General features: G+C 35.5%; 1 protein-coding gene across 1 annotated transcript in view; it reads right to left on the bottom strand.

Annotated features, from left to right (window-relative positions):
- Positions 1-24,588, bottom strand: part of LOC126777186 (orexin/Hypocretin receptor type 1-like) — a 159,023-nt gene that overhangs the window by 99,417 nt on the left and 35,018 nt on the right.

Here is a 24,588-nt window from a genome sequence, read left to right as displayed (position 1 = left end):
GTTCTAACCACGACCTTGTTAGCATAGATATTGAATTTTCAGGATTTCTGGCTATTGTTTGGAAACTCTCAAAAAAATGGTTAATATTTCTTACATCGCCACCATGGACAATGGTAATCACTCAGCATAAGGTGGTCAATTTGCCCGTCCACCTCCCTATAAAAAAGGCACTAGGATTATAACATCTCCGTTTATATAGTTAGTGACGCATTTGTGTAAATAATTAACATTTCTAACAATGCCAACAATAATGCATTCCCGTTAAAAAAAATGCTGTCATGGGCCGTCTGGCTGATTTGAAACTATGGAAATTGATGGTTATTCAAAGAATTTATATTTAAAGAATATAAATAAATAAATATTTAGTATTTATTTATTTATATTATAATTAGGCGATAGTAACAGTAACAGTAACAGCCTGTTAATGTCCCACTGCTGGGCTAAGGCCTCCTCTCCCTTTTGAGGAGAAGGTTTGGAGCTTATTCCACCACGCTGCTCCAATGCGGGTTGGTAGAATACACATGTGGCAGAATTTCAATGAAATTAGACACATGCAGGTTTCCTCACGATGTTTTCCTTCACCGTTAAGCACGAGATGAATTATAAACACAAATTAAGCACATGAAAATTCAGTGGTGCTTGCCCGGGTTTGAACCCACGATCATCGGTTAAGATTCACGCGTTCTTACCACTAGGCCATCTCGGCGATAGTACCCGCCTTGAAATTTGAGCCATCTCGGGCTCCGCGTGACGTTTATCCTGAGGGTGTCTCCTACGAGATTGCACCTCGGGACGTAGTCGGTGGTTTAATAACAAACTGTATTTAGCTAAATATTTTATAATATAAAGACAAAAAGGGGGAGATTTTTAACATAATATAATAATTAAAATAATTAGTGACATAGTATTTCGTTCACAAAATTTATATAAATTTTTCTTATTATTATAATAGCATATCGCAACGAATATATAGTAGTTTATGCGCCACGCGCACAGGTAAGAGCGGTGAAGGAAAGGATTTTTGAAGGTCATGCTCTTTGCCGCCACGGCACATGAGCCGGTCATACTCCAAGGCACCTTAATAAATATTTCATATTAAAAAAAGGCTCCGTAACAACATTTAAATGAAATTGACAAAAGTAATATTCGGATTTGATTAATGAATAAAGACCATGAATCATAAAGTGTAAACAGTGCAATAATGCTTTAAATTCCTCGCATCATTGAAGGTACAATGTACTAACGCCGGTAAATTTAACCCAAAACAAATTATTCTAGAATAGCTCGGAAACGAACGAGCTATTCCGATCTTTGACATTGCATACTGACTGCACTCTAAGAGTAAATAGGTTATCAGAAGTGGTATGTCAGTGATAGTACTATGACTATCAATATTTCAAACTTTTTTTCTGATTGTATGTATGCTGTTGGTCCTACGGGCCTTTACTTTACCTGCCTTGAAATTTGAGCCATCTCGGGCTCCGCGTGACGTCCATCCTGAGGGTGTCTTCTACGAGATCGCACCTCGGGACGTAGTCGGTGGGTTAATTTCAAACTGTATTAAGCGAAATATTTTATAATATAAAGACAAAAAAGGGGGAGATTTTTAATTAGTCTTCTGTATTTATATATATTTTTAAGCATAATTTTTTCTTTTAAGTGTTTTATATAAATTTTTTGTGTGTTTGGACATAACTTTTTCGTTTATGAACCGGTTTGATGATTCTGCATTGGAGTTGGAGTGGAGGTTGTTGAAAATAATTTGGTTTTTTGAACAAAAACCAGATTTTTAAATTATTACATTCATATCTGAGACTAAACCAACTTCGTTAAGTTCATTGTTCCTGCGCCTAATCTATGCATCTTTGTTTGAGTACACACTTGTGCCGAGATGGCCTAGTGTAAGCCGAGATGGCCTAGTGGTTAGAACGCGTGAATCTTGACCGACGATCATGGGTTCAAATTTATGATTTGTGAGTATAATTGTAAAGGAAAAAATCGTAAGGAAACCTGCATGTGTCTAATTTCATTGAAATTATGCCACATGTGTATTCTATCAACCGGCATTAGAGCAGCGTGGTGGAATAAGCTCCAAACCTTCTCCTCAAAAGGGAGAGGAGGCCTTAGCCCAGCAGTGGGATATTTACAGGATGTTATTGTACTGTACTCTACACACTTGTGCACCATAACTGCAGTTATCTGACATACGCCGCGCAGTTAGCAAGTCCACATTTCAAATGGCAAAGTTGCCTTAATATTTAATAAGAACATGCTATGCAACAGAGGTATTTTTGTCCAGAGGGTGGATCTACCAGTTATCTGTCCGATAGCTGGTTGGAATCACTACGGGTACGCGACCCCGGACTGTATCATTCCTGTATCTTCCGTGATCACAGTATCCTCACCCCTCTCCTTGATACGCTGTTTCCCATAATTATCCCAGCGTCAAGCCCTTGCTCCCACGTCCCACGTCCCAACGGCAGAGACGTAAACACCGAGTCTCTAAAAAAGAAGGAAAACTAATATTAAGCCCGGAGCGGTGCCTCCGTTTAGGCGTTAGCCAGTCACCTGCGGCCAAATCAGCACCACACGTATTGACTCGTCATTCCTGCTGGGGAAGAGGGTGGCATGGGTACGGGGCAAGCCCGTGTTGCCATAAAGTCGCCTGGCCCAGACGTAGCAGCATCCACGGAGAGGACACTTCGCTCACCTGTCTTGCAGGTGGAAAACAACACGGAGAGTGACAGTCACCGGTTATAAGTCAGCACGAATAGGCGTAAGTGCGGACGCCAGGGGCCACTCTTGACAGTAGGAGGATCCATCGTAGATCCATTGATCAGCTACCACCTGCTTTAAGTCGGGCAGCCCCCGATCAATAAGGTACTGATCCGCCTCAGCGTTAACTTGTTCCGCCTGGGTGAACGGAACACAAGCCTTACACCTAGACGTTGACGCTGTGACATTAACCACCTGCTCAAAGAAACAAAAATCTCAAAACCCACACCAACGCTGCTTACGTGCGCTTTGTGACATGGAATGTCCGAACGATGAGGACAGGCTTCCCGAACACCTACGGAAGCTCCGATTGCGTCCAAGAACTGCGCAAAACTTACAGTATCGACGTGGAGCTTAAAAGGCTCAATATCGATATTGTAGCCTTACAAGAGACCAGAACTGAAGACGAAGGGTCTTTGCGTGAAGCTAACTACACTTTTTACTGGAAGGGCAAGAGTTCCTTGGAAACACGAGAGCATGGTGTAGGTTTCGCGGTTCGAAACCATCTCATCAACGCCATAGAGACACCTGTAGGTGTTTCCGAGCGAATTATGGTCTTGCGTCTAAACACAAAAAGCGGCTTTGTGACGCTAATTTCCGCTTACGCACTGACGCTTAGTTCAAAACCTGAGACCAAGGATCAATTCTACGGCCAGCTTAATGAGACAGTGCGCAGGGTGAATCCAACTGACAGACTGCACATTTTGGGTGACTTTAATTCCCGCGTCGGTCAGGGCACATCAGCCTGGCCTGAATGCTTCGGTGCACACGGCATAGGCAAGCTTAACGACAACGGACAACGATTGTTGGAGTTTTGCTCAAGGCACCAGCTGTGTGTTACCAACAACATTTTTAAAGGCAAAATGATGCGGAAAGTCTCGTGGATGTACCCTCGATCTAAACACTGGCTCCAATTAGACCTTGCTCTTACAAGAAGGGGGGATCTACGGGAAACGCTCCACACGCGGGCGTTTCACAGTGCCGAGTGTGACACCGATCACAGCCTCGTTGCTACTAAAGTCCAACTTGTCCCTAGGAGAGTCCATTCTTCCAAGCCACTCGGTCGAAAAAAGATAAATCCTTTCAAGACTCGTGACATGGAAGCAGTGGAGTCATTTGGGGAACTCGTCCGCGAAGAAGTTGCAACTTGGGACAGTACGGCATCAGCGCGAGTCGAATGGGAAAAAGTCACGTCTCTTCTCACTGACACTGCAGGCAAGGTTTTTGGCTATCAAGAAGCAAAATCTTACGACTGGTTTCAAGAAAACGAGGAGCACTTACTTCCCTTGATTGACTCAAAACGCCAAGCCGCTTTAAATTTTCGCCTTAATCGTTGCGATGCGACGCGTGAAGATCTCACGAAGGCAAAAGCCTCATTCCAGCGTAGCACGCGTTTCTTTGTAAATGCGTATTGGACAGAGCTTTGCCAAAGTATCCAAGTGTGCGCAAACGCGGGGGATATTGGCGGGGTGTACGCGGGCATCAAAAGAGCTCTTGGACCTACTCCAAAAAAGACGGCACTTCTCAAGGAAATTGACGGTTCTGTTATAACAGACAGCACCCGTCAGATGGCAAGATGGGTAGAATACTACAAGGGGCTCTACTCGTGCCCAGTGGATATTCAGCCAGAAGCAGTGGAGCTTGTCCCGAATCTGGCAACTTGGCACGAGCTAGACGTTGCACCCACAGTAGAGGAACTTTATCTGGCCGTCAAGAAGCTCAAATGCGGAAAGAGCTCCGGAAAATACGATGTTGTCACCGAAGTCGTCAAGCTTGAGTGTCTCTTGCCCATCCTTCATAACCACCTGGCTAAGTGATGGGAAGAAAATTACGTCTCTCGGGATATGCGAGTTGCTAACATCGTCACTCTTTATAAAGGTAAAGGCGATCGTGGCGACTGCAACTGTTACCGCGGAATATCTCTTCTTAGCATCGTCGGTAAAGCCTTTGCTAGGGCCAGTTTAGGCAAACTACAAAGGCCCGCCGACCGCGTATACCCTGAGGCACAATGTGGTTTTAGGTCCCAACGGTCAACTGTCGACATGATATTTTCACTCAGACAAGTGTAGGGAGCAACATACCACCCTAGTCATTGCATTTGTAGACCTAAACAAGGCTTTTGACTCCGTGAGCAGAGAGGGGTTGTACTCGGTTCTTGTCAGAATTGGATGTCCCCCAAAACTTCTAAGGATAGTGCAATCGTTCCACGAAGATATGGAAGTCACCGTCCTGCACAATGGCAACACATCCACGCCATTCGAAGTACGCCATGGTGGTCGTCAAGGCTGTGCACTGGCCCCCACCTTGTTCAGAATATTCTTCTCAGTGCTTCTGAAGGTTGCTTTTGGAGATGAACAGCAAGGCGTCCACTTACACACGCGAACCGTTGGTAGGCTGTACAATATCTCAATGCTCAAGTCCAAACGCCACAGGGAGGACCTATTTGTAGATAGTCTCCTCTTCGCTGACGACGCTGCCTTCGTTGCTCATGACCAAACTCAACTCCAGAGTCTAATGGACAAATTTGCCAGAGCGTGCGACCTCTTTTCAATTTCCATAAACTGTAAGAAGACCTTTATTTTAGCGCAAGGATATTTAGAGCAACCAGTAATCTTGCTTAACGGCGCACCTTTACAGGTGGTTAACAAATTTTGCTACCTTGGGTCGCATTTGTCGAGCAATCTCTCGCTTGATGCAGAGATCGACTTCCGCATCGGCAAAGCAGCCTCTACTTTCGGGAGGCTCTGTACAAGGGCTTGGGATAACAGACACCTTACGATAAAAACGAAAATGCTTGTTTACCAATCATGTGTCCTAAGCACGCTCTTGTATGGAGCAGAAACGTGGACAACGTACGCAAAACAAGAACGCCGACTAAACTCATTTCACTTGCGCTGTCTTCGGAACATTCTGGACATCACATGGCAGGATCGCGTGACAAACGAGTTTGTTCTAGGCGAGGCACAGCTGCCTAGCATCATGGCCATTCTCAAAAAAAAACGGTTAAGGTGGCTGGGACACGTGCATCGAATGGAGCAGACTCGTCTTCCAAGGCAAATACTACTGGGAGAGGTTGTGGATGCAAAGAGGTCTGTTGGGCGGCCTATGCTCCGTTACAAAGATTGCGCTAAGCGTGATATGGTTGCGTTTGACATCCCTAGCAATCGGTGGGAGGAACTGGCAGAGGACCGTGCCAAGTGGCGACGCCTTATTCACGAAGGTCAATCAAACCATGACAATAACTGGTTTAAACTACTAAAAGAAAAACGCACTAGGCGTCATGAGCGGGCTTCAAACCCCCGCCCATCTGGGGGCGCATACACTTGTCGGAAGTGCGGCCGAAGGATCCTCTCTCGCATTGGTCTTTTCAGTCATGAACGCAAGTGCCATCGCGATGCCGCTTAAATCATCTGTCAAAGATGCAGAGGCCTATATATGCAACAGATGAACATGTGACATTTTGATTATTTTCATTGTTCTAAGGTACTCGTATTCATATTTAAATTCACGATATGATCGAATTACGTCAATATTTGTTTTGATCCCTTCATTTGATAGAATTAGAACAGATTTGTGCTAACTACAAAGGTAATAAACGTTGTATTTTATACTTGATTACGACGTAGTTAGAAAATGCTAGAATTATTCATACTAGTCAGATATATATCATTAAGTTTGTCATATTTGCTTGAAATTACTCTGCCTATAGTCATAGCTTAGCTATATATAGCCTAGAACCTTCCTCAACAAAGGGACTATCCAACGCGATAAGAGTTATTCAAATCAGAATGATTCTTTCTGAGATAAGCTGACACAACTACACGAACACTTAGGCTTCATTATAATAAATATCGTTGTAATTCTTTGTATATTTTTGCATTCTTTGTTATACGAAATCGTCAAATAAAAAAAAAACGTCTGGAAATAATTTGTTCTGTAACACTAACAATGCCAATCTAATAAATTTAATAATTAACTCCCCTTAATTATTATTAATACCCTTCGTGTTAAAAAAAACTACATTCACTAACATTCTATTCTTACAGTTATTAGAGCACTATGAAAACATATGAACCAATTTATTAGATATTCTATCGATGAAAAACATGACTTTGTAATATTTTGTTTTGATTCGAAACGCCATTTTTGGTTGAGGTACAGGACACAAAATAAATCTACGTCCTCACGGTTAAAGGCGTGTTGACAGTAAGAAGTTGCTTTTTCTTATTGTATTGCAAGTAACAATGGACATGATGAACCCATACCATGAAGTAAAAAGTAGTAAAAAAAAGAAAATTAGACAACTGTTATGACTATAGAACCAACAAAAGAGTGTGTTTGATTCAAAACTTTAAATATATAAAAATAAATAACGAGTGAAATAAAAAGTTAGATACATTTCTGCGGATATTTTTTGTAGACTAAAAACCAATACAATCTCCTAATAGCTAGAAGCGATTGCATACAATGCATCGTTGATTCCAACGGAATTTAGGTCTGTTTGTTTTACCACAATATTGGATACCAGGGTTCGGAATTCGTAAAACAATTGTTTTCTCACCACAATATTTTTGCGTACTTATTTATTGAAATAAATTTTGCCTGAACTTAAACAAATTTATATCAGTTCCGTTACACGAACGAACCAAATGATTTTATTTAAGTTTTTTTTTGGGTTTGTTTTTGAAGTCTATATAAGATTGTACTTAATTTCGTTTCAATCGTCAAACTGGATGTGTTTACAAATCAACCTAATTAATACTATGAATGTGGAAGTAAGCAGATACACCCCTCCCCCCTAAAATGTGAGTAAAGTCACGGGCAAAGATTAGTTTAATAATATAAAACAGAGTACTTTCTCTTATAATATAATAAATATAATAAATCTAATAAAAATTACAGCAATCTCTTGAAAGACTTTAATATGGATAGTCTCTCTGTACGCAGACAATTATTAGATCTCTCTTTCCTATTTAAGATAATTCGTAACGAGATCGACTGTACTTACTTACTTGAAAAGATATACTATCGTATTCCAAGGCGCAATGTTCGTAGTTTTCTGGGCACTTTTGATGTCAGAATATCAAAAACGAAATTAGGATGTAATGCACCAATGCCTAGATCATCACGGTTGTACAATGGTTTTTGTCAAGATCTAGATATTTTTAATGACTCTGCCATGATTTATCGTAAACGGGCGCTAGAATTGTTGAGAGATGCAAATAAATAATAAATAAATAAATAAATAATAAATAATGTTATCTTAATTTTATTTTGTATTAATTAGTATATTTTTAGTAATTTTTTTGTAACGTAAACTTTGCATGAATTTAATGAATTATTTAATTTTAATTTGTACCTATATCAATTTCAAACTATTTGTGTTATTAATTTTAATTTTATTAAGTGCATGTTTATTTTTTTATGATCTTTAATTTGTACCAATTTGGACTTTTTTTTTTTTAATCTTTCTACTCATGTTGCTATAATTATGTGTTAATGTATTTTTAAAACAAATATTGTAATTGTTGTGGCTACTTTAAAAAGCTTCACATGTTAGCTATTTTCACTAAATTGTTTTACATTTGTCATTAAAACATGTAGTAGCTACTAGTGGTCCTTAAAATAAATAAATAAATAAATAAATAAATAAATAAATAAAAATAAAATAAATAAATATCTACTTGATGAGCTGCAATGTTCTTTTCACCATTAAAATAGGCACAATTTTACCTTTCTTAATAAAAAATAATTCATTTATTGTTATAGTAATTAACAGTATATACTACACCAGCCTGAATCGAAATTTGCCCCCAACTCACCGTCACATAATAGCAGTTATCTGGCTTGCACCATGTAAGCAACATTCATATTATATCAATAAACAATCACTTTCTTGTCTCTAATTCTATTTTTTATTGTAGTCGAAACCCATTCATTCATTATAAATCTTGTCACTTATTACACGTAGTGCGCATAAATATCCGTTTGTGCAAGCGACACAAGTTCCACGTTCGAAGGCAGGAGAGGTAATGAGTTGGCTCGCGGTTCAGGCGGTAGGAGGTATTGAGGGTATACGTATTTCTTTCAGTTTAATTATTAACAATATATTAAGTCTTTTTAAAAAATGTAAATCACTTCATACCCATATTTAGATTTTTACCCTAGAAGATCAATGTCTAATTAATGATCGTCAGTACGGGTTTCGACCAAAACGGTCCACAGGTGATCTTCTAGCGTACGTAACACACCTCTGGGTTGAAGCTATAGACAAGCATGGAGAATCGTTGGTTGTCAGCCTCGATATCTCCAAGGCTTTCGACAGGGTCTGGCACAGAAGTCTTCTCTCCAAGCCCAACTCCTTTCTTTGTCGCACTTCCAAAAAATGGAATTCCTTACCAGCTCACGTGTCCCCTCCTCTTACAACCCGGGTTCCTTCAAACGAGGCGTGAAGAGGCATCTTGTGGGCCGGCAAGGCGGGGACGGCTAGTACAGAACATTCTTCCCGACTGTACTGGCCGTCGTCGCGTTTGGACTCTACTACCACTTACCATCAGGTGGAGTAGAGTCATTTGCCATCCCGGGGCATATAAAAAAAAAATTAAAAATTTTTATTTGTTGTATGTGCAGTAACAACCTGTGAATGTTCCATTGCTGGGCTATGGCCTCCTCTCCCTTTTTGAGGAGAAGGTTTGGAGCTTATTCCTCCACGCTGCTCCAATGTGGATTGGTGGAATACACATGTGGCAGTGTTTGTTTATTTGTTTTGAGGTATGTTTGTGGTTTTATTCCTTTCGCAATTATTTTTAATTGTGATTTGTCAACATATAAACATTAGTATATATCCCTTATTTGAAAATATATTATTTATAAAGTAATTAATTATAAAAACATATTATGCTGATCAAACAAAGCTATTTGAGGTTATAATTAAGGCTTTTAAGTTTTAATTATGAGTTTACAGTGACATTTTGAAATTTTTTAATGACAGTTTAAGTAAAAATTTAAGGATTTTCAAGTTGAACTTCGTGGGGTGCTATTTTTAGTTCAAGATCAATTTTGGGTATAACATTCTAAAGTTTTTGACATAGAAAAGGTTTTACTTCTGTCGCAACGTAGATTATCATCACAGTACACGCACTTTAATAATATTGTTTTAAATTATATAAGACTAATTTTATGTTTTAATACAATTTTGTATAATAAAATTATTAAAAAATTACAGCTCGTACGGTCGCATCTGCATACAGGTAATTATTTCGTAGCTTTGTGCAAGCCCGTCTAAGTAGTTACCCCTACTCACCACATATTCTAGCCAAACAACATTGTTGTATTCCGATTTAAAGGAAACAAGGACCATAGCGTCTTAGTTCCCAAGTTGAAGCACTTAAATGTTTATAAGCTGATGTGACCATTTACACCGTCATTAGCCATAAGTTAGCCCAATTGCTTGTCGGCCTACCTATTTGAATTAATAAAAAAAAATACAGCTCATACCTCTACGTCTGGATAAAGGCCTCTTGTTATCAAGTTGTTTAGGAGAGGTATACGGCTCTTAACCGCTCTGCTCAGGAACGAATTAATGGTTGGTAATGTATCATAATTCTTGAGTATTTATATTGTTATAACAAATTTGGTACTTCAATAACTGAATGGTACTTATCAGATTTTGAGCGAACGACCATCACTTGAACTCCACGTGTATCTACTTTACCGTTTCTATTCAATATAATAAGTTATTAAGTACTAGTCTCAAGTAGGAATTTTAATTGCTTGAAAATTCATTGTTAAATCGATTAATGCCCGGTAACCATATTAAAGGATTCGTTTTTGCTTACGTACAATAGAACTAACTACGAGGTGTTACTCAAGAATGTCCCTATAAAAAAGTTTCGATGTGATATGAAGACTTTATAGGAATGACTTTATCTTATAAATGATTAGCTTGCGACTGTGTCGCTGGTCTAGTGGTTGGATTTAAGTATAAAATTAAACATATTAAAAAAATCATTAAACTGTCCGATTATGGAACAAAGTACCTGAGCATATAAGGAAAGCCACCTCTAAATCTACTTTCAAGTCTCGTCTCCTTGAGCATATCTTGTCAGAAAGCTCCTAGTTCTCTTCATCTTTGACATCCATAATATGTTATATTTGTATGTATGTATATTTTCGACTATTAATTACCGCCTTCACGAATTTCCGCTTAGCCTAAAGGTTGACTGGTAGAGAATGGCATTAAGTCCGCCTTTTGTCATGCTACTCAATGTGGTGGGCAAAAAGTTTTTAAATAAATAAATCTTTCTACTTTGTTCAAACCCTCTTCCCAGTTCAGCTTGGGTCGGGTCTCCTTGTACGTCTGCGCCAGAGAACTCTGTTCTGGCTTGTCTGTGTACTCAGATTGAAATAAACATTAATAAAATTCCTAAAATAATATAACACCGTTTGCGCCAAATTAAAAAGTAGTAAGACCAGCTGTCATATTTTGCATAGACCTGTCTTGATTTATATCATAAAATTGTATTTATACCATCGCTTATCAAATCATAAAAAATAAACAGCTAGGAGATTCCTTGATATGTACAACAGCGAGCGCTGTGAAAAAAAAAACGCGCTAATATGAAACTGCTCTTTTGTTAGTGGACAGATAAGTAAAGTAACTATAAAAAAATATATATTGGCGTGACTTGTGATTTATTAACTGTTTTCAATTGTGTTATTTGGTTTTTAAGAGTGATTGAGTGAGTAACTTATATAAATTTGTATGATTTTGTGTTTTTATAAAACCGATTTTACTTCTGGATGATAAAAAATTAATAATAATTTTTATTAGGTTTGATACACATCAAATCTGTTTCAATTATATATATGTAAGTTTGTCTAGAGTTTATGTTTGTTAGCTTAAGCAGCACCCAAACAAGCTGACAAGGGTATGGCGAATAAAAATAAACATTAATATTTATTTGTTTTTAATAAATATACTTTAAATAAAGTATATTTAGCACGAAACTAGTTTCGCAATTTTAAATCGATAATATGCAATATTATTTTGAGAAGTTCATTTAACTTATATCGACTAAATGTTTGGAATGTGGTTTTAATCAACAATAATTTCTAACTACGTAGATAAAGTCCACTAGACTAAAATCCGACTTCAAATTCTAATCTCAAGTGATAGCAAACAAACCAACTGGCTAGTAAAAACACAGACGATCTAGTGCTTAAATATGTGTACAAATACACACATACTATCTTAACCTCACTATAATTATACGGCATGGTAAGCCGACACGACTCTTGAATCTAACGCTGTCTATTAACGCAAAATCTTGGCAAATAAATAAAACAACTTCAAATCGATCCGATCCTTGAGTTCATGCTCTGCAACCGTATAAGTTATCCACTAATATAATATAAAGATATACTATAAAGTCAAAGTCAAAGTCAAAAATATTTATTCAATATAGAAGCGTTACACTTGCTTATTGATTGTCACAAATCTACCACCGGTTCGGAAATAAACACCAAAACAATAACTGTATATTTTATGTACAGTACATGTATATTATAATTGAAATGTTCCGAAATGAAAAGACATGAAAAATTACAAGATTTGTTATAAATGCCAAATTTTATTTTCATTCTAGCTTATATTCGTTCCATTTTAATTCACACAGTTTTAATTATTTAAAAATTACATCATTAATTGCTCCCAAGTCTTTCAGTCCCAAGTGCTTTCAGTTCCACCTTAAGTAACGGCAAATTGAATTTAATTGTAATTACCAAGTTACATATTTTTGGTATTTTGATGGAAGCATAGAAGGGTTGTGGAGTGGAATGTAGGCCATTTCTACTGAAGCTTATCTGCCCTTCTTAGTATAGTAACAGCCTGTGTATGTCCCATAGCTGGACTAAGGCCTCCTCTCCCTTTTTGAGGAGAAGGTTTTGGAGCTTGTTCCACGACGCTGCTCCAATGCGGGTTGATGGAATACACATGTGGCAGAATTTCAGCGAAATTAGACACATGTTGGTTTCCTCACGATGTTTTCCTTCTTGCTTGATGACCATCAATTTGTGATTATTAATTTATCTCGTGCTTGACCAAGCACGAGATAAATTAATAATCACAAATTAAGCACCTGAAAATTCAGTGGTTCTTGCCAATGGGTTTGAACCCACGATCATTGGTTAATATTCACGCGTTCTCATCACTGGGCCATCTCGACTTCATCTGCCCTTCTTATTGTAAGAAATTTAATTGAGTTCTTATTTATCATATCATCAATGCTTTCAGTCCTTGACATTCTAGAGAAAATAAGTAGGGTCACCTGATGCTTTGTGATTATCAACAACAAAGATCATTTACAGCAACAATAATTCAGCCAATGCGTTATTAGCTTTTAATGATTTTACAGGAGTTATTTGAATCTTCAATATTCCCAAATTGTAGTTTCAAGGAAACACAACTATTAGAATCTGGTTTCATAGTTTGCAGTTACTAGATGGCAAAAACGCGTGATCCAATATTGGATAAGTAAATTTGAATTTAAACATAATCTTAATTTAAATGTATGATACCAAAGACTATGCTTTATAATTAATTAAATCAAAATAAATTAAATGTTTATTCTTAGTTGTTTCTTAGAATGAACCAGGATTAGACATTTAGATCTTTTTTTGTCAAATTCAAAAATCTTTATTCGATATAGAAGCGTTACACTTACCTTTTGATTGCCATAAATCTACCACCGGTTCGGAAATATGCACCTCAGACCTGAGAAGAACCGGCGAAAGAAACATCGGTTTTTTTATATCTCATCCTTTACAATTACAAGTAATGAATATACTTAAGTGCCTAAATTATCCAGTTCGTAGAACACGTTTATCTTACCAAAGGCCTCAGGGTCATATCCGGACAATCATAAACTAGTTATTGATTGATATTTGTATTTATTTTATTCAAGGATATTTTACGCGATACGTATATTTATATTAGATTAATGTAGCGTGGTGGAAAATTATTCCTAATTAATTTGATCTCCTTAACAGGGAAAAGGGATTTTCAGCATTACCATACTGTTACTGTATTGTACTTCCTATTTTCCCTTCAAATAATTCAATTGTTATAAAATGCTTTTGGATGATTTTTTGCAAGCAATTCATCATGATGATGATGAAGCCTTAGTTAGCTTTATCATCTCTTTTCGAAAAATATTTTCCGATATATCTTACTTCGATTAAACCGTTGCGATAAAAACCAATAGCGGCCAAACTATATACAAGAAAGGGTCACGTTCGTTTTTCTGTCAATAAAACGAATTGTATATTATATCGTGTAATTGGATTCCAGTTTTAGATTAGACGACTTTTTAAAATGCTCAAGGATTCGACTAAAAAGCGAAATTTATAAAGCAAAAAAACTTTATTTTTATATTTTTTTATATTTGCAGGGTAAATGACTCCACGCCACCACGATAGGAAGTGATAGTAGTGTCCAAACGTGATGACGACCAGTACAGTATCTTATTCTTATCAAATACCATTCATTGTAATAACTATATAATGCATACATATATAATGATTTGTATTATATATATAGCATTTAAAAGTAAAACAGATTTTAAAAAGACCTGTATAAAAGTTATTCTCTGACACTAAAAATCCAAACAAAACAATTGAACACGTTCTATAAGTCCCGACAATAATGAATTAATTAGTTCATCAATCTTTCCAACAACAAAATGGCGGCTTGAAAGTCGGGGAGCAAATGAATCAAAGGCTTATCTTAGATCTTACTAAAAAACGTTCTATAGCAACTAAAATATATTTAAACATTATTATATACCGTGTCTTATATACTTTGTCGTTTTTCGAATGGTACAAATATTTTTTTTTTATAGAATAGGAAGGAGGACGAGCATATGGGCCACCTGATGGAAAGTGGTCACCAAACGCCCTTAGACATTGGCATTGTAAGAAATGTCAACCATCGCTTATACAGCCAATGCGCCACCAACCTTGGGAACTAAGATTTTATGTCCAGTGTAATTACAGGCACAAGGCCTGTAATTACACTGGCTCACTCACCCTTCAAACCGGAACACAACAATAACAAGTACTGCTGTTTTGCGGTAGAATATCTGATGAGTGGGTGATACCTACCCAGACGAGCTTGCACAAAGCTCTACCACCAGTGACCAATATGTGTTTGTCACTTACCCGCTTTACACTGTGGCTTATTATGGATGTAAATAGTTAAGATAATTTGTAAATCATACTAAAATTATAAAAATAAATGAGTCTATAAATTTGTAACTATTATATATATGTTGAATCATTACGACTAATTCACTAAGCCGATCGTAATGAATTCCTACAAAGATTCCTACACTTCGTATTCTAGATTTGTATATAATCATTCTATTTAGAGAATTTACGGGTAAAATAAAATGATTAATATAAATTACTGATGTGTAAGTCGTAGAAACTACACATACTTAAGATTAACCTAGAGCGCAATTTATAAGAAAGCCGGCTTTGTACGTGAGTTTAATATGAATTCGTGTCGCATTCGTCAGTTATTAGAAAATATTACGTTCTGAATAACACGAAATACATTAAAAAAAAACTATTAATAGATTTCAATAAAGAACATTTGTATTATTTTATCCGACCAGCACGTCACATATGTGATAAATCCGTGATGATGCTCAAGAAGCAGAAGAATGGCTTAAGAGTTTTTGATGAAGCAAACGCTGGTGAAAGGCTTTTATACAAGTCCGTCTGGATATATTATCATGTCATCAGTTTTTCTACCATAAGGTCGACTGTGGTCCCATCTTTTTACGTATTTTTATTAATGAGTCGAATTGTTTAAAGTTAATTTACATTTTTTTTAAAAAGCCGATGTGGCCCTGTATTAAGAACGCGTGAATCTTAACCGATGATCGTGGGTTCAAACCCACGCAGGCATCACTGAATTTTCATGTGTTTAATTTGTGATATAATTCATCTCGTGCATGACGGTGAAGGAAAATATCCTGAGGAAATCTGCATGTGTCTAATTGCACTGGAACCCTGCCACATGTTTATTACATCAATCCGCGTAGGAGCAACGAGCTCAAAACCTTCTACCCAAAAAGGGAGAGGAGGAGAGGAGGCCTCAGCCCAGCAGCGGGACATTCACAGGCTGTTACTGTCTATCTGACTTACATTTTTTTCTTAATTAATGCGAACATTTATATACGTAATTTTCTCATACATTAATTTGTATATAAATAACAAATCAACACTCACAAAAACCAACCGTTATAAAGATACCAAAAAATAAATAATTAGTAATATATTTATTTTTTATTTCGGCTAACATCTTACTTAATTAAATATTTTATCATACAATTATAACAAAGGGTATTCATTTATCCTTCAGATATAACCTTATAAATCCGTACAGTCAGCTTAGTTCAAAGACGATGGTACATATGAAATCTAACACAATGTATTCAACAGATGATGCTACATTAATCAAATTCAATCACTATTATGATGAAGCCTTTATCAGTAATCTAATACCGTTCAATTTAAAGGTAGATTCGCGCTAATAATTTATAAGGCTGAATATGCCATTTAAAATTAGTGTCTTAGTTGAAACAAACGGCCCAATTGTAATTCTATATCTTTGAAATTTTAGAGTCCTAATTAACTTTAAGACAGCACAGCATAAACTCGTACATGGTAAACAAAGATAATGATTATTTGATATCATATACACGTAAGTACATATTGTAAACGAACATTGGCTCATTGGCACGACAATACTAAGTATTACCGTTTGGCGGCAAAACATTTGATGAGTAAACTAAACTATAAACCTTGATTTTTATTTAAAGTTCTCGATTATTGTAGATTGTTTTAGAACTGGAATCGAAAAATATACATTTCGTGATCTAATCGTATCTGTGATTTTGCATATTGACTAGCAATCGAACAAACAATACGAACGAGACTAAAATACAATAGATTATTATTTGAGTTTTCAGTTGTCACAAGAATGTTTTTCTATTGTAACGAGCGCATTGTTGGAGTATATACAACTTTGTTGTATGATAAATTTATGTTTAATTACAAGTTGCTTTTTCTTTAAGCCCATTGCGAATACAACGGGTAATAATAAAGTACAGTGGTTACAAGACCATTGTTAGAATTGTGTGTTTTAAATTTTTTGCTAATTGAGCATGACCGTGATCCAAAGTTACTTTTACCAAATAGAAAAGCTATAAAAACATACTTAAATTAAACTTAAAGAAAGGTATATATATATATATATATATATATATATATATATATATATATAGGTACTAGGTAGGTTACCTATATATATATATAGGTAAAGCATTCTTCCTGTACAGTAACAGCCTGTGAATGTCCCACTGCTGGGCTAAGGCCTCCTCTCCCTTTTTGAGGAGAAGGTTTGGAGCTTATTCCACCACACTGCTCCAATGCGGGTTGAATCATTCAAAACATGGTGAAGAAATCAATAATCCTTAGTCTTATACTCAAAGAGATAGGATTATTGTTTTCTCACGATACTTTTCTTCACTGCCGAGCACCGGATTATTATAAATACAATTTAAATACATGGAAAACTGTGGATAATAATGATGCTTGCCCGGGCTTGGGACCCGCTTCATTGATTAACTTTTCAATGTAATATCGGCAATTTCATAAGTCAATAATTATTACGACTGACATATTTCTTCAATCCATATTTGTTATAATATGCATCATAGAAAGTCAAAAGAAATAGGATACGTTGTTTATTATTGTCAATACAAAAGTTGTAATTTTTTGCGTCAATGTATCAGAAAATGTATAATTTTGTGCTATAATTATTGACACAAATTATCAACGCTAAAGCCATCATTAATCTTATATAATGATGATCAGTGTGGAAATAAATATTCGTACATCCAACGTTGAGAGGTAATTATCTATAATTTATTAATGTATCACATTCAGTGAACTTGTCTTCATAAATTGTTTGCTTGTATCTGTTTAGTTTTCTGCTTCGTTGGTGTAGTGGCTAATAAAGAAACAGATTACGAAGTCATGGGTTCAAGTTCATGGTCTAGGCAATATGATTATTAAGTTTTCCCATCGAGAAATACTCAGTAAATATCCAGCAGTAGTTAGCAGTCTTTACACTTATACCTCTGAAGGCACGTAAACGTTGGTCTTGTGCCTGAACTTTTCTGATTCTTTCCGGCTGCTTCGTCTTCGCCTTGGATTATAAGGGTTATTCGCCTAGAGTGTGTTGATGAGTATACGTTAGGTAGAATTCCATCTGACACGTACAACCTTTACGTTCACGCGAAAACAATTAAGCTCGATAATAACTATGTATTAGCTGTATATATTATGGGTGCTGGCCCCAATATGAATCGTCCATATTCATCACTTTTAGAACTAGCCTCATTTTCTCAACTATAACTAAATACACAGAGAACTTTAAGAAAGTAATGTTCCTTAAACGACTGTCAATTTATCAGGTGAAGACTCGCATTATTTTAAAGTTCAAACTAAAAAACGGACTCGTGCAGCGGTTCGGAAAATAAGTCTTCGAATATTATGAGGAAATATTGCATTTTTCGTTTTAGAATACTAATAACTGGGAACTGAAAAATTGGCAGAAATTTCAGAATTGATCTGTTTTCTTGAATAATACGCAAGTCTTATAAGAGTACAGGTCTCGATACACTGAGATCAAGGCCAAGGTCGGTGCATCTCCATGTAGGTGCTAACATAGTTTTAATTGACCGGTTAAGCGATGTGATGTTTAATTATTAGAATACGACCAAACATAAGGATTGCACGTTTCTTTTTTTTAAATACCTTTACATCCTGCATCGGTATTTTCTCTGCCAATATCTGGCAAAGCACCTCAAATTATAAAATCGTTAGTTTAAATTGTATGTGCTAAGATAGAATTGTTGAAATTTCAACTTCAAGGGAAGAAAATGTGGAGAGGTAACATTGTATGCAAGTATTGGTACCTTGAGCTTAGAAACATGTATGAATCTTTTTTTTATTCGGACAAAGTCATCAACTAGTCTTGTATATATATTTAATCCTATAACTATATTGTATTTTCGTAATAAAAACCGTGACATAGTTCTAAAACTTACTTAAACTATTGACGGGAATATCAACTTCGTTACATAATTAAATCTACTTGAACGGTCTAGTATTAATGAGTTGGTTCGGTGAGTTCGAGCTTAACTAGTTTTATGAGTACATAACAATATCATTTAGACAAATATTATATTATGTAGCGTCAATAACTAGGGATTCGAAGATCTTTACTAGACATGAAATTGCTTTATAAAGTATTTAATGAAAAAATGGATGACGATAGACTGTTGAGTAGATTTAATATTAATGTTCCTAGAAGACCTCCTTGCAACCCATGTCCGTTCTTTAAAAGTGACCGCACTCGAACGAAACTTGGACAGAATGCTCCAATATCGCGAATATCGCGAGAATTATCGTGTAAAAAACACAGTAACACTGGACATTGGTTGTGACGGGCTCTCATCGTTCATGAAAAAATGTGATGACTCTTTTAGTAAAATAATTAAAAAAAAATAATATAAAGTGTTAATTTGTTTAAAAATTTAATTAGTTACCTTTTATTTCTGTTTTTGTTTTTTGTTCTTTATTTAAATATTTTTATTTTCTGTTTTTATTCTATTTTTGATTTGTATATTTTGCAATTGTGTTTGTGAATGGTATGTTCTCCTGTGATTGGTTGTGCATAGTTAGTTTTAAGTTAATGTAAAAAGTGATTTGAATGTGTCTTATGTCCGACTGTTGGAGATCTAAATGAATAAATAGCGCAGTGGTATTATTTATGGCCACTTAGTGATTAACTAACACGAGCTTTACGCTTATTTGGCGATTACTATTATTTATTAATTTCACTTTTTAGTCACATATTAATCAATCTTTGATTGAGGTTTAGCAAAAAGATTCTTATTATTTTTATAATATTATTATACATGACTTTTAAACAGGTAAACAGTCAGTCAGATATTAGATTGAAAATCAGTTTTTATAAAATCAAAGATAGATACTTCAATTTTATTTATTTATATAGAATTAATTGATAAGTGAAAATATGGGTGGTAGGGCTTTGTGCAAGCTCGTCTGGGTAGGTACCACCCATTCATCAGATATTCTACCACAAAACGGCAGTATTCGGTATTGTTGTGTTCGGGTTTGAAGGGTGAGTGAGCCGGAGTAATTACAGGCACAAGGGACATAACATCTTGATTCCCAAGATTGGTGGCGCATTGGCGGTAAAAGCAATGGTTAACATTTCTTACAATGCCAATGTCTATGGGCGTTAGTGACCACTTACCATCAGGTGGCCCATATGCTCGTCCGCCTGCCTATACAATAAAAAAACATCTGATTCATGTAACGCTAGTCTGGTCCTTTAAATGTTATATGTTATGTTGATATTTCACGATACATTTTACGAATTCTACCGGGAAGAATCGGTAAGAAACTTAATAGCTATTTTTTCTCATCTATTTAATTATAAAGTCAATCAAATATAATTAAAAGTATGCATATCCTTGGAAGTCAAACAAACACTAACTACAAGCTTTTTTATCATCTTTGTGTAAGACAGACAAGTAAAACGTAAGTTCTATTTGTTGAGTTGAGTAGATTTTAATTACACATTAAAGGAAAAGTCGAGTGGGTATCCTTGCAATGTCAACGCGTCCCCAACCACGGGATCTAATTCGTTTCGTCCCTAGAGCCTGTAATTACACTGAGTACCCTTCATATAACACAATGATACTCTCTTTTATGTAAAAATATACAAGCTATGAAAAATGCCTTTTTTTATGTAACAATTTATTCATGTCCTCAAGATGCTTACCTTCATCGCCAAGCACGAGATGAATTATAAACATAAATTAAGCACACAGAAGCTTCTTGTTCTAACCACAGGACCATCTCGCATCGGTATATCTGTTCGTACGCGGTAATCTTCAAAACCCATACAAATGTAAATAATAATTGTTTATGCATTACTTAATAAGTGGTACGGAAGCAGGGGACCGAGGAAAAGGGGGGTGATGGAACCGACAACAACGCACTTTTTTATTACCGGTGAAGAGACTTGCATCCGGGTGCCGTAACTTTCTTGTATTTAATCCCAAATAAAAAACAACCGTATCTCTCATGGAACATTTAAATAGGATAACAAAGCTAATATTGTTACGTTTATGGTACAAATATACGCAGGTAAAACTGCAGGGAAAGCTAGTTACAAATATAAAATAAGCACAAAAAAGACGTAGTCTGGATTTGAACTCGTGGTCTTCGGGTAAGATACACACGTGTTCCACTCGTACTTGGTTATTAATCCATTAATTTAAAGATTTGGAAGTAGAGTTCGTACTACCACTGGGTAGTTATTTACTCCTTACATATTTAACTGCCAAACAGCGAATTTTTTTTTCTTTTTGTTTTTTTTTTCAAAGGGTAAATTGAGCCAGTGCAATTACAGGCGCAAAGGACACACTTCTAAGTTCCCAAGGTTTGTGGCAGAGTAAAGACGTCGTGGCCAAAGTGACCCATTTGTTAGTCTGCCTATATAATACAAATATTAAATACAAAAAATCTGTTTTATAATATATTTACAGTTCAAATATATTCTACCAATAAAAAGTTATTCCCTAACTAACAACATATCTATGTACTTAAGGATAAAAACTATTTTATATGCTAATACAGAATATATTTATATCAAATAATTGCCTTGAACATGAACATATATATATATATATATATATATATATATATATATTTATTTCATTAACAGGTGCTGACTGATTTAATACATCATATCATATAATATCTTACAGATTCCTCAACACACTCAGCATTTACTCCAAAAGGCAATCATCCTCAACACATGCCGCCTCACTCGCAAGATTCTTACGACTTCATCCGTCTCATCTGCTTATACCTAGCCCCTACTCGCGCTTGGCTACGACCCGTGTGCTTAGGTTTCTAATATCCTGGAATATTATTCACACACGGCCATCAAATCCAAAATTAAGCAGAGCTTGTACTATGAAAACCAGACAACTTATATACTAAATATACTACTTTTCTTTTGTAAATACACCCAGATAAACAGACATGTTCATGCACACAAAAGTCTGTCCTGGGTGGGAATCGAACCCACAACCTTCGGCGTGAAAAGAACGTATCTAACAACCACGCCAACTGGCTCAGGATGTATATCATTAGTAAGTAGCTTAACTGTCTCGATAATCTAATGGATAAGGTCCTGGCTGCAAACTTCGAGTCAGTCCTATAAAAAGTTTCAACAAAAGTGTCTAGAAATTATCAGTAGTAGCCTAGGGTGTAAAATAATATATTGTTAGAAATGATAATGGGCGTGGTCTATTTGAAAAATGGAGATGGCAGTAGAGGCAATGGTCAAATAAAAGCCGAAGTGAAACCACGCGGTCCTCGCGGGTTTAATGTCTTATTATAATTACATAAAGTATGGAATTAGTTGAGGTAAATTTATATAATATATGAGGTCGATTTATATAATAGTTCGCTAAAAATATGGTTATAGACTCTTTCGTTCCTCAAAATGTACCTAAAGCCGTCAGTCTTACACTGTCAGTCTTACAGTCTTGAACTGTGTCCTGTTGTGTCGAAATGCTGTCGCATCGGAATATCAGAGTGCACTGTAATATCGCCTTTAAAGTTGGCTAATCTCCGTTAAGAATAGAATTGGAAATCGATGTGTGAACGTCATCACAAGCAAGATAATATTATAATATAATAATCGAATGTAAGCATGTGTGCTTTGTCTTTGGTATCTATGTATTAATGTGTGTTCATTCATGAGAATGCGTTTATGTTCATGCGTGGACATGTGTTTGCATAAATTAAAGGCTGGATATATTTGCATAGATACAGGATTAAGTCATGTAGATGTCTAAACAAGGCAAGACGGTATTCTCTTTGTTAATTAGGTCTATATGCACGTATCTAGGGAGCATTTAACGCATAAGCTTTAATATAAATTAACATATTTCAAATAATTAGTCAACCAAATAATTTTGTTTGTATTATCTTAAATAGATAAAAGTTTTAGCTTCATTTTCTTTAAAAACAAAGTGTAATCGATACGTATGTACGTAATTTATCTTTAATTATTTGTCACGCAGTACCTATGTTATACATTTCGATAAAACAAAAAGTCTTTAAATTTTTTTAAATTTTCACGACGTGGATTAGCTATCTATCCGAAGCTACTCTATAATAGGAACTAGCTGGTCTAGCTATTGTGGTTTCAAATAATAGCATTTTCAATGAGGATTTACGTTAGGCTGGCGGCCAATTAAAAGATGTTGCCAAATGTATAATGCCAAATCTATACACTAATGTGAAATGGAGGATGAAGACATACGCCAATCCCAAATATATTGGTATAAGGTTACGGGATGATGATGATAATGCATTATGAGTATTATAATACATATTGAGTTCGTTATAGAACAGTAGTCACAACGACATTGATATGTTACGAGAATGATGATAAGAACAAAGCGGTAAATTTCGCTAAGAAAAATATATTATATAATCTCTAATAGTTCTAAATAACTTATTAAGTTAATTTTTTATCTTGTAAATACTTTTTTGAAAATGTGTATATTGATAAATACTTTAGATGTTGAATTAGATACAAACCTCAAAATTAGATCATTGGCCAGCAGCTGGACATTTACATGCTATTACGAGATTTCGTAACAAAGCTCGTATTTAAATCAGATAACGTGATTCGTAATACATTAGTTACGAGCAGCGGGCTAGCAAATAATGTCATGAGAAATACGACGCATTCTCGTTTATTCAACCGTTGTGAGAATGAATTATCTAGGAATTGTCAAGTGCGACAATTGACTAGCGACAATGCCCCTATATCTTACAAAATTGAAAGTAAATAATTAAAACTATTATATTATGTATTGATAAACATATATCACAGTAATATACAGTATATTTTTATGCGAAAATAAAAATTTCAAGATTAAATTTAAGTGAATCGTTATTTGTTATATTTGATTTAAGCATTTCGGATCAAAAATGCGCCGGACCTGTAATATGTATATATATACTTTAGTTTGACATCCATGGAAAATTTCCTTAAAAACTGAACCACAATTTCAAATTCTATAGAGACTCGCATCGTATCTCAATCGTGGAATGTCAAACACAGAATAATAATAATACGTTATTTTGATGTGTGTATTATTTAGCGGTTAGCTTTGATGGTATGGCTTGCAAGCCTATCTGGGTAGGTAACACAATTTTATTATACATACATATTCTACCGTTAAACAGTTATAATTAGTATTGTTGTGTATCAATTCGAAAAGTGTGTGAATAAATGTAATTACAGGCACAAAAGACAACATCTCAACATCAATAAAAGCGTCTTCTGAAAATAAATTTTTGAAAACACACTTTCTTTCTATTATTCATTGAATTAAAATATACCAAAAGACTTATAAGTTATCATCTATATGTGCTTAAATTTCATCGACAAAATCGTTCAGAACCATCACAAAGGAAGCGAAAATGACGCAATTAAAACTTAACTAAGTAATGAAATGCAACACACGTCACTTAAACATGAATTATTCATCACTTCCCAAAGTTTCTGCGGAATCTACATAATATTTTATACGCTTTATAAAATCAAGAACT

This window comes from Nymphalis io, chromosome 22, assembly GCF_905147045.1.
Source record: "Nymphalis io chromosome 22, ilAglIoxx1.1, whole genome shotgun sequence".
Lineage (NCBI taxonomy): Eukaryota > Metazoa > Arthropoda > Insecta > Lepidoptera > Nymphalidae > Nymphalis > Nymphalis io.
This window is presented reverse-complemented; position numbering and strand designations above follow the sequence as displayed.